This window comes from Chiroxiphia lanceolata, chromosome Z (genome assembly GCF_009829145.1).
Source record: "Chiroxiphia lanceolata isolate bChiLan1 chromosome Z, bChiLan1.pri, whole genome shotgun sequence".
In the NCBI taxonomy this organism is placed as follows: domain Eukaryota; kingdom Metazoa; phylum Chordata; class Aves; order Passeriformes; family Pipridae; genus Chiroxiphia; species Chiroxiphia lanceolata.
Genome location: NC_045671.1, coordinates 52,095,202 through 52,107,268, shown reverse-complemented (window position 1 = coordinate 52,107,268; position 12,067 = coordinate 52,095,202). Strand labels below are relative to the sequence as shown.

The 12,067-nt window shown below is 36.8% G+C and overlaps 1 long non-coding RNA gene across 1 annotated transcript in view; it reads left to right on the top strand.

Annotated features, from left to right (window-relative positions):
- The window catches only part of LOC116781193, a 28,317-nt gene extending 16,551 nt beyond the window's left edge, over positions 1-11,766 (top strand). The window contains exons 3-4 of the long non-coding RNA XR_004354804.1: positions 6,227-6,351; positions 11,457-11,766. This is a non-coding gene — a long non-coding RNA (uncharacterized LOC116781193). The remainder of the gene's footprint in view (positions 1-6,226; positions 6,352-11,456) is intronic.
- Positions 11,767-12,067: the final 301 nt, after the last annotated feature.

Below are 12,067 nucleotides of genomic sequence, written 5' to 3'. Positions count from 1 at the left end.
GTAGCTGCCTTAATGTATTTGTCTCTCAGCACATGACAGTGCATTCCTATTTTTGCCATTCTTACCACTGACTTTATTCTGGTTCTCATAGCAGAGCTTTAAGAGAGACAGTGAAAGCTAGTTGATTTAGGAAGAGAGGAAGAGAAGATAGAGACCAAGACACCTGAAACCTACTGTCTTTTTTTACTTAATTTTCTTTTTTTCCATTTTTTCCTTTCTTCCTTTCTTTCATTTCTTCCTTTTCTTTCTCTTTCTTTCTTTCTTTTTCCCTGTATCCTACTAAGTCATATTTAATGCATTTTGCAAAATTACTACCCCAGTTTACCGTCTGAATATGGTCCATTGCTTTTGCAGCTGGCATTATCCATTCTTCCTCTTTCCTCTAACTTTATACTGTTGTGAGGTCAAAAAATTCCTGCAAACATTTGAGTTAAGCTGGTGCAAGTCTGGCAGTTTTCATCAAACATGGGAGCTCAGCTGCATGCTTTCAGATTGTGCAGACCTGGCAAAGAGATTCTGCAAATCCTAGTTAAGAGACAGAAAAAATCACACACTAAGAAAGCATTAACGCTTCATCCTCTTGAAAGTCTTATAGAGAATGCTTTAGTTTTGGTTCCTCTACATCAACAAAGCACTACTAATTGACAAAAGTGCAGTCTAGAGACTTAGTTGTCTTTAGAAGAGAAATTTTATACTTGTAATCTCATAACTAAAATAGTACACTAACTTTTCTAAATCTAAATATGTGCAAGTTGTAATAAAATTTTTAAAGAGAGAACTAAGGAACAGCTTATTAGTACACAATGAATACCTACAGCAAAAAAGAATGAATAATCCAAAGAAGATATTTATTAATAAAATACTGGTATTTATATGAAAATACAAGCCAAACTAAATTCTAAAATAAAAAGTCTGTTCTGAATCCCCTTTCCCTTTAGGCTACAGTCATGGCATGTGATGGGTTACAGTTTAGAGAAAACAAAGTTGACAGTTTTTAGAGACATACCCAGTTTCTTGCTCCTTGCATGTGCAGTGCTTGGCATGTGAGGACTCTGATGCTGCAATGCTCTTCTGGAAATAGTGGAGGATGACACCCAATTCAATTGGCTGTATTACTCGTGTATGCTATGTGTGCACTAAGGTGAAACGACAGAAAACCAAGCAGATAGGAATAAGGAAAGTTCATAATTTGCACTTTTTATGTTAGAGGTTTCCATGCTGAAGGTATATGGGTGCAAACAAACCTGACATTTTAAGTAAGCATTTTTCTGGCTTTTTAGCCCAGAACAATAGGCCATAGCCTTAACCTTGGATATCTGATACATAAATAATTTGGGAGTTCTTTCCTTCTAAAAGATGCACTAATTTAAATTTCTTCCACAAGCCCATCATTCATGTTTCCCCATCAAAGGGTCTGGTCTTAGAGCTGCTATCTTGTTATATTGCTCAATGAAAAAAATTAAAACTTTTTATAATAAATATCAAGTAGGTAGCAAAATTGTCTTTGACTTTTCTTAAGAGTCATAATATTGACTTCACAAATTAAATAGAGCCATTAATGCACACCCTGGAATAGATTTTCAATACTTGAACAGAATCATCATATAGAGAAATGTTTTATGACACCCAGGATATTTCCTAGTGAAGAGAAGAAAGAATAATATAGAGAGGAAAAAAAAGGAAGCAATTATGTATGAAGAGTTAAACAAATTGTTGGGGTTTTATTTTGTCTAAGTAATCCACAGTACTGTGGTTTGTTTCATTCTTTCCTTCAAACTTTTTTATCTGAAGATATGTATCTGAATTAAAACAAAATTATGAACTCATTTCTACTAAACCCACAATCAGCATCCAGCCTGAACTCCTCCCTTTCTTCTCTGCTAACTCCTCCCTCTCTTCTCTCCTTCCCTATGAAGGTTTTTGTAAGATTTCCACATGAAGTCATAGCTAGGAAGCAAGAGTTTTATGTAAGCTTGTGACAAATTGAAATAAAATGTGCAACACATCTGCACCATGTTGCAACAGTTGAAACAGTGTTAGCTGAGGTAGGAAATTTTACAGAACCTCTCTATAATATATATACCTTTATTTCTGCTATTTCTATGTCCCATTCAGACTACACTGTTTACTGTGCTTCTGTATACATTGATTCTACCTGAGTACGTAGGTGTCAAGGGAATGAAAACACTTGCTGCAAGGCCAAAATCTGTTCCTTGATAATACATTTGCTCAAGTGCAATTTTGTTGAATTAATTATGGTAAATGAGACCATAGCACTAACTCTTTCTTTTTTTTTGCCTCAACCTGCTGTATTTTAATGTCATTGCATTGCTGCACATCCAAGTCTACCATTCAGGCATTCAGACATTAGCAGTTTCCATGTGGGAGGTAACACTGAGGCAGAGGCCTCCTCTTGCTTTTACATGTGTTTTGAAGAAGAATGTGTCAAAGCTTCTCAGTCTCCATTGTCTCTGATCTGTACTTAAGAGACAGCACAACACACAAGAGAGTATACAACAACTTCTCCTAGGACTTTTCCATCCTCCTTGATAGAGTAACTGACACCTCTTCAGAAAAAAACCAAAAGAAAATGAAGAAAAATCCTCAATTCTGCCTGGCAAAGGCTATGATGGCTAACAGGTGGCAATTAAACACTAGTAGAGTGTGTCCACTTCCCATCTTCCTTAAGACTCACTAAGCAGAGTTTCAAATAGCAATACTCAATCTGTGGACTGACATATCTTGCAATTATACTGATTGGTACTTCCACCTATATCTGAAAACATTAACTCAGAGAATTTTCAGCCTCTGCATCATATAATCAACACCTTGTTCAATGAATTTAAAAGAAATCTTCAATAGATTTTTCTATTTATTTATTAATTTAATTTCTGTTAAAAAGTAACTCAGATCTATTCCAGTTGCACTCAATGTCTCATCTACTTATGATAAATCCCATCTGTATAAACACACCTGTGTGAGAGAAAGAGCACACAGAGGTCTACAGATGTTAGATAAAGTGTAAAAGAAAATATTTCAGGTGGGTTTTATCTTGATGGTCTTAATAGCTATATTGCTCTCTCAAGATAGATGCTTTGTTGCCATTGTTTCTGTAAGAGAGGCCTGTTTCTAGTCAGCTTTTGCTATACATACATACCCTCACATTATTTATTTGACCTTTTGGCAAATTCTTGACACTGTGCAGGTTCAAGATGTGGTTTTTTTTTCTCTCCCCCTTTTTTTTTTTCTTTTTTTCAGAAACAAGGCTCTTCCTTTTTTTCCGAAAAAAAAAAAAAAAAAAAGATGTATCTGATCTTGCTTCCTATCTCAGAGCAGGGAGAAAAAGAAAGTCTCAAATTCCCAGTCTTTGCAGCAAATAAGATCCAGAAATGTAAAACACCTGATCAGCATAGAATAATATTTGGTAAAGACTCTTGTTCACCATAACCTAAATACATCCTGATAAGATTGAGGTGCATGGCTCTCAGATAAGCCAGGTATGCAAATATATGAGATACAGATGCTTGTTATGGCTACAAACCAGGGAAGGGAGTTACAGCTATGAATATTCATACTGTTATGTCATCTGAAGATGGCCACCCTGCCCTCCTGCTGCAGGGAGTTCTGGGGGGGCAGAGTTTGCCATGGGTTAAAGTTGTTCTGGGGTCTCAGCTGCCACCAGAAACAGTCCCTGCCTGGCTGAGACAGCAAAAAAAGCTGCACTACCCTAGTCACCATGCTGACACAGTTGCCCACTGCTGGAGTGCTGGTTCAGGCACCATCGCCACTGTTAGTGCCACTGCTGCCGCGGCCTGCCCGGGATTCCTGCACCAGACTGCTGCTGGAGCACAGCTGCCATTTGCCCGCCACTCACCCGCCACTCGCCATATGAAACCACTGCCTGTGCTGGAACCCCTGCCAGTGCCGGGATCACTGAATGGGAGACTGAAAGTGAAACGAATTGCTACCGCCCACAGCCCAGCCAAGCCAAGTGGGACAACAGGTGACAGGGAACAAAGAGAGTGTAAAGTGGTACCATCACTGCAGTTGAGACCTGAACCTATCTGAGAGGCATGGAGTGGCCATTTTGCTAGCGTGGCTCCTTGTGATCTGCACATTTTTCCTGGGTTTTTGCTTTTGCCCCTTTCTCCCATGGTTTTCTTTTGTTTCGGTGGATGGGAGTAGTTGGCAGGGATGACCTTCTGCCATTCTTTTTCCCCTTTGTTCCTATGGGCCATGTGATGTGGTGAACTCCCTTTTTTGTGGGTAAGCCATTTCCCTTTTACCTTTTTAGTGATGCTATTTTCTTTTATCTTGTTAGTAAACCGTTATTTTTTCACCTATAACTTTCTCACATTTTTTTGTCTCTTTATATTTTGGGGGGTGGTGTGTGTAATAGGGATTAAAAAGGCAAGGGACTTCATTTTATTGGCAATATTTGTTTTTAAACCACAACAATGCTGTACTGGGCAGTTGTCTGTGGAGACAAATAGGTGAATTTAACACTCAGGGTATGAGAGTTGGGAAGGACTTCATTTAATAACAGAGGTTTGTGATGTAGAAGATAATTTGAATTTTGTGTCAAAAAACACTTGCATTTTATCTCTATACTCACATTGCTTTGTTACTTCCTTTCGGGATCACTTTTGGATAGCCTCTATTCAAGATTTTATCCAATAATTTGCAAGATAGCAGAGGTTTCTCTTTCTAGTAAAGTTCAAGTAGTGATTGCTGCATCTTTCTGCTAGTGAACAGCATAGTAAACAGCTTAAAAATCTCACAGCTATGGAAAGACTGCAGTTCTCCCATGGCCATTGCAGGTCCTTGAGAACCTTAATTGGTATTATGAATGGTATATAATATATTGAATATAATTATTGCATCACGGCAACTTCTATTGAAACAGTTCACTGGCACTGGTAAGGCAAAAAATTGTTTTTAAGAAGCTCTGTTCCTGCTTAAAGCTAGGCAGATGCTCATAGGAAATAACAAACTTTTTTAAAGGACAAAAGAAGTCAACAGAAGTCAGGAAACCAAGGTAATATTTTTCCTGTTTCCTAGTGTAATTCTTAGACAGAACTGCATATTTAATGTAGCGACAACCAAAAAAATTAGTCTAAAATCTACTTTGTAGAAATAATTTTTCATATTTGGCATTTATGAACTATGAGGAGAGACTGAGGGAGCTGGGCTGTTCAGCCTGGAGAAGAGGAGGCTCAGGGGAGACCTCATCACTCTCTACAGCTATCTGAAAGGAGGTTGTAGCCAGGTGGGGGTTGATCTCTTTTCCCAGGCAACTATCAGCAAGACTAGAGGGCATGGTCTCAAGTTGTGCCAGGGGAGGTTTAGGTTAGATATTAGAAAGAATTTCTTTACAGAGAAGGTAATCAGGCATTGGAATGGGCTGCCCAGGGAAGTGGTGGATTCTCCATCCCTGGAGATTTTTAAAAAGCGACTGGATGTGGCACTTAGTGCCATGGTCTAGTAACTGCAGTGGTAGTGGATCAAGGGTTGGACTTGATGATCTCAGAGGTCCCTTCCAACCCAGCTGATTCTATGATTCTATTTTGCATCTAGCATTAAGACCTGGAACTAGATTTATTGTGGAAAATTCGTTTTGAGCGAACTCATATAATTTGAGGATTTGAGTTTTCATAAATTTTTATTAACTTATTGGTCTCAGACTTCAAGTAAAAATGAATAATTCACTTGTATTCAGCCTTTCTCTGAGGAGTTTCATATCCAGAAATGCAAGATGATCCAGTGAATATTGACAAAAATTAACTATAAGATCAAACTTTCAACACATCTATCGAACTGTTTAATTAGAAGTTTTTGACATATTGAGTTCATTTTTGCAATTAACTATGCAAACCTTCTCTACAAACTTTCCTGTAATGTGCTAGGGACCAAAAGAAAATAAAAGGTCATTCTGAGCAAGAACAGGCTAAGGTATTAAAACACATCAGACAGCTGATGTTTCTTGAAAAATTTGTTTCTTGAAAAAGCTGAGAAATGGGGGTTTATTACTCATCTCCAGTTCCCATACTTACTATCAATGTGCAACTTACATGAAAAAGCTAATATTACAAAGCTTAACCTTTCTTAGTTTTCTACTGTGACCTTCTTGTATCTCTTTTTCCTATCTATCTGTCTTATAAATACTGAAGTGTATGGATGGACATAGATGTTAAGTGAATGTTAACCATTAACTCTCTTATTTTAGAAAATTATTCTGAATTCCTGTTATCACATAAAGAATCATCAAACCAGGACAAAGCCAGATTTCCTTCCCAACATTTTCATATGGGGAAAATATAGGAAAAGAGTGGGAAGAGAAACTTCCTGAAGGTAATGTGGGAGACCATGATTTGAGTGCTTTTATGATTATGAAAATGGCTCTTCATCTTCAGTAAAAACATTTGCTTTTTTAGAGTTGTTGAACACCTAGATTTTTCACTAACCTTAGTAAGAGCTGAAAGAATCCAGGCCCTTTCAAAGTCAATACCATAAGAGTACAATACCCTCTAGAGGAATGGAAAGCAACATGCATACATGTTATATATGTTATACACTATTATTGAGTATTTCATGTCTGGCATTAGCTTTGTTCTGAATATATTTTTTTTTATTCATTTCTGAACTCAATAGTAACTAATAGTGATTGAAATATATTATATTACCCTAAATACCTTCCCCCCACCCCCACCCTTTTCTTTTTAATTTGCTAAAAGTGGCAGAGATTCTTTTGCGCTGGAAATACCAGATGGTGATTTTCTAAACTACCCATGATTGCTTCTTTTTTTCCTCACAGCATTTAATTCATTCCTTTTTGATGTGCTTAACTCTCTTGTTACCACTCATTCTCTATATGATCAGCTTGGACTTCTAAGATTGGTATCCTGCTCTCCGGTGAAAAAAATAACCTACAGTTTCAAAATTGTAGCTCTTTTACCTCCAAACTCCATTATCTTTCCCACTGATATTTTTCTTAACCTCAAGAGTGATTTCTCTTGAGATGTGTGAAACTGCACAATCACAGCCAACATAAAGCCAGAGGCACACTCCCTTCTAAGAAAATACTATCTCATTTTTTTCAATCTTCTCCATCTTTCCATATCGCCCATTTTTCCTGCCATGTAATTCTTGTGCTTTACCTGTTCTGCAGAGCATTTAAATATCTTGTACACAGCTGGGTCTGAATTCTTCTTGTCCAGCAAGTTCAAGAGAGAAGATTTTCCCACAGACCTGTGCTTCTGCACAGATACTAACAGGAATTTCATTGAGGCTGTAAGTCCTTAGTGCTTGACAAAGGTTGGGTCTATGGCAGCAGCAGAATTATCTGGCTAAGGATTAGCTCTTCAAGAATGATTTTAAATTTACAAACCTATAAAACACCCGTGAAAACACACATGGAATTCAAGCTTGGCACTCTGGAGATGCAGCTCTTCTGCACAACTTCTATATTTCCCTCCACGAGCTTATTAGCTCCTCAGACAGAGCCTACCATGGTCTCTGAATTCACACCTGTTGTTTAGTGCACCTAGATAAAATATCGTCTAATGTTCTCTGATTAAGGAAAAAATTTACTAGCTATATCCTTGCAATGTTTACCAATACCCTTTACACTAAAGGGAAAAAAAGGATTATGTGAATCCGCATTTGATTGGACTAGGCCAGATCATTTAAAAAGCAGAAAAGAGAAAGTCAAATGATCTGGTAAGGTAGAACACTAACATTAATATTATTTATATAGGGTTGAATATATTCTAGATGAAGAATGTTATGCTACTATGACAGTAGTCATCCACCTCTATTTTTCAAAAAAGAGAGAAAGGAAGGAGTTTCTGAAAGACCAATGCACAGATTCAGAACTAGTTTATTTTTCATAAGGAAACATCACATTTTCTACCTTTATGTTATTTGTCAAATTCCTTTTAACTTAATTGCTAAATGTTGAGGTGGCTCAGGAGAACATTTGTTTAATCTGTGACTATGAGTACCACTGACACTGTAATATAGGTGTTTGCCTTTTATTTATTACAATAAGCATCAGCAAAGGAAGTATTGTATGCAATGTTTTGGAAAGAAAACAGGGTGTCAGGGTGATAGGTTACACACAAACCAATGATTGTTTGCTTGGAATGGTCTGTCTAATTTCTGATTATGCTGATGTTGTATATTTGATTACAGTACAACTCTTGAGCTATTCTTAAGGTTTCTTTACAGTTCCAAGTAATGGAGACACCAGCATTTTCCTCAGAAGTGCAAAACTGTGCCTGTAATATAGTAGTGCATGAAAATACTGGTTTTGATTTTAACTCCTACATCCCAAGTTCCAAAAAATGGCATTAATGAAAGAACTATTTCAGTTTGTAGAGTTTCTTATACTTCAGTAGAATTGAATGTGCAAGAAAAACATCATTCACCTCTCTTTTTGCTTGAGAGCAAATTAATGATTCTCAGAAATGCATCCTGAAATCTCAAGACAGTACCAAAAGCCTGATAAGTTTTGGGCAAACATTTGCTGTTGAAGCCTGCCCAGCTTCAGCAAGAGTTAATGGCTGACAGTAATAATGTACTGAAGATGTCTTTCCAGACCAGCTGAGGTACAATTAAGGTCAGTCTCATTTTCCTTCCTCCTCTTCTCAAGAGAAAGGAAAGAAGGGACAACAACCTGATTCATCAGTCTGTCCTGCCACTGCTGCCACCACAGCATAGCAATTGTGTTGGAAAAAGTTCAGCTCATATTTAATTGCAGTTATGACAACAAAATTAAACTGGTATTTCTAGCATAGGTTTCCCTCTTCACCCCAGTAGCTCAGTTGATACATCTCTGATGGAATAGGAGTGTCACTGGCTGCCCATTTGTGGCCTGATACGTGGTTTTTCTCATCTCTTTTTCTGTCTCTAGAAGTGTTTCCGGATTTTGGGATTGTGATAGGCTAAATGGATCGGATTCCTTTATAGCAGATAGCTGGCATTTAATCTCAGGCATGTTGGTACATACCAGAGGCTGCTAAAAATCTTTATCACCTCTCCCATCCCAGTGTGACAGAGCAAAGCTGGTCAAGACAGTGAATTCTATCTGGAGTTTTAATGTGGCAGGTGTGGAAAAAGCAGTGTTTCTGATGGTCTGACCTTCTTCTATGAAAGCAGAAGGGCCATGGTGACCACTGGGAAATGCATGGAAACAAAATTTCTACTTAGTTCAATCTGTTTCATGTGTTCTTTCTGTAAAGTTTAACTTCAAAATGCAGTCTTGCTGTGGTGCCTGTGTTGCAGATGTCTGCATGTGCGTTCATGTTAATTTAAAATAGAAGTCATGGTTTCCTAATAAAGATTTGAATAACATTAAACCAGAAGATAAATATTGATTCGTATTTCATCATATAATGTTTTTCCATATGCTAGAAATTTGAAGTTTTCATCTCAAATCCATATAGGAGTTAAATTTGACCTCTAAGTTTCAGCTTAGTGCAAAGAGCAAGTAAATGCTGGAAATCAGGATTTGTAATGGCTAACCCAAACCATCCTTAACTACCTACACCTCTGTAATGTCCTATACTGGCTATGCAACTGTAGAAACAGACTTAAAGAAGTAATCTGTCCTTTTAGCTAATAATATCAAAATGAGACCTTTTTCTTCACTTTGCCTGGACCTCTAACCTTTAAAGGTGAGTTAGACAGCTGCAGAAAACCTGATCTCATTTTCTGCCCCTGGCAAGATTTTTTCAAGTTCATCTTCTTTTTTTTCCCTTCTCTCAAAATCTGATGAAAAAATGAAATGTCATGAAAACAGGCTCTGAGGCTAAAAAACCCTCTGTCTGTCTCTGTGACAGATGTCAGTTTGAAAGGTTTCAGGTCACCTGTCAGAACTATGTCAGTATGATCCATACAAACATCTACTCAACCTCTAACACTAACATTGAGTTCTGCTTTTTAAAATACCCCTTGAAAAAGAATCAAATGATTTCAAGTCACTGCCTTTTCCCCTTTCTTTTAACTCTGATTAATGAGCCAAACTCTTAGGAAAAAAAAAAAAAAGGTGGGGGGAAAGGAAAAAGGAGCCTTTAAGAAAGGACAGTTTGACCTTTTTGTGCCCCTGGCTGTGAACCAATCAGGATTCTCGTAATCCAAACACAGATGCCTGGAGCTAAACAAATACTATACTTGTGAACAAGAATTCAGTTTGCTGTCAAAATACAATGATGAGCAGCAAAGTGCTGCTCTTAAGAAAAATACTCTGAATTAAATGAAAATGTTTTTAATTAATAAAGGGAGTATCATGAGTAATGTCATACATCACTAATCATTTGGAAACAAACACATTGAGATATTTATGCATATATGTTACTTATGTATGTTTAAACCGCAGTACCTCATCTCTACATGAGACATAATCCCATAATATTTTATGCCACCAGAAACACTGCTCATCTAATGCTGCAATTCAGTATTTTGTAATGATTAATTAAGAGGCTTGAATGTTATTTTGTTCCTATCTTAGTGTCATAATGTTTGCATTATTTCTCACATGTGTGATCTGCCCTTTTAAAGACTAAGCCTCTGTTTTGTTAAAAAATTTAATTGCAGTATTAAAGGGAAGATCCCAGCTGCATGACAGTTTTCATCAGCATGTTAACAGTCTACCAAATAGATATGATTAGAGCTTTTTCCCAATTTCTATTTCATATGTCCCACATACTTCTTATCAAGTATTTTCTTGATGTCAGTGGACATATTTTTGCATGTTTCTTAAAAATCAGGTTTAAGGTCCAATATCACAGTTGCAAAAAAAGATCTGGACATCACATTGATACATCACCAGATGCACCAGATACAAATTTAAAGGTAATCACAAAGTAATTCAGTACTATTGTGGTTTTTTTTTTTTTTTCAGGGCTAAATATGTCATTTAATTCATGCATGAAACTGGTGAGAAAACATAGGTGGTGTTTTTATGGTATCTTTCTGCAGAACACTCTCCTCAGGTGTAGAATTTTATTTTTTAACATTTTTCCAATACATATTTGTGTGCCATTGCTCACTAAATGTCCATAATCTTTCCTTTTTCTCATATGTGCCTACAGCAAATGTGGAAACACATTACAACAGATTTGAGTTCCTCTTTTTTTTTTTAAATAATTAATGATGGCACTGTGCCACTCACCAGGGTATAATTTCATTAAGATTAAAACTGAGTCATATGACAAGAAAACAGTCAGTTTGGTATCAAAGCTCTTACAAAACAAGTATGAGCTTCATTTTGGGCAGTCCTAAAGAGACTTGAGAACAGCTGGAGACAAAACCATCCACAGAAAACTATTGTATTGTTTAGATGAAGGTAACCACAAACATACTGAAATACTTAACTGTGTCTAATCTCTTAGTGAGTCGTGTTTACACTGGTTTTCTCACTTTAATGTCAAATTCTTCCTTTTTTATTTTTCCAGTTGAACATTATTGTTTAATACAATCACAGAGTGGAAATGAAGAAATTTACATGTCATATTAAACTGCAAGGTGAACAGTATGATTATTTCAAAGCTCTGATGGGAATGGACAGTTTCACTGAAAACCTGCCAGCTGCACAATTTTTCTTGTCACAGCGGACATGATGAAGACTGGACCATGACCAAACACCTTCTTAAATACTTACTGATGTAACTCCAAGTCCAATTTGCAAATGAGGGTTAACCACTTCAGAAAGCAATATTCCTTGTATCTGCAGAATTGTAAGCAGTAATCAGAGAGATTTCCTTTCCGGTGTTCTCATAACTTCAAGGTTTGCAAATAAATCCGCAAGATATAATTTTTTTCGTGTGCCAAAAGGCTTATTAATACTATGAGTTAAATGCTAAGAATGTTGAAAAATATGATAAATGATTTAACGTAACTTTGTTGCCCCCAGTTATTTTCAGCACTTAGTGTGTGACACACTGTTCCTCAAAATAAAGCAGTGAACTAAAAAATATACACAGTCCTTATCACACAGTAAGCCCTTTTAGAACCTAATAAATTAATTACATCTCTAAAGAAAGTCTTTCACTTGCTTCCCTCCTTT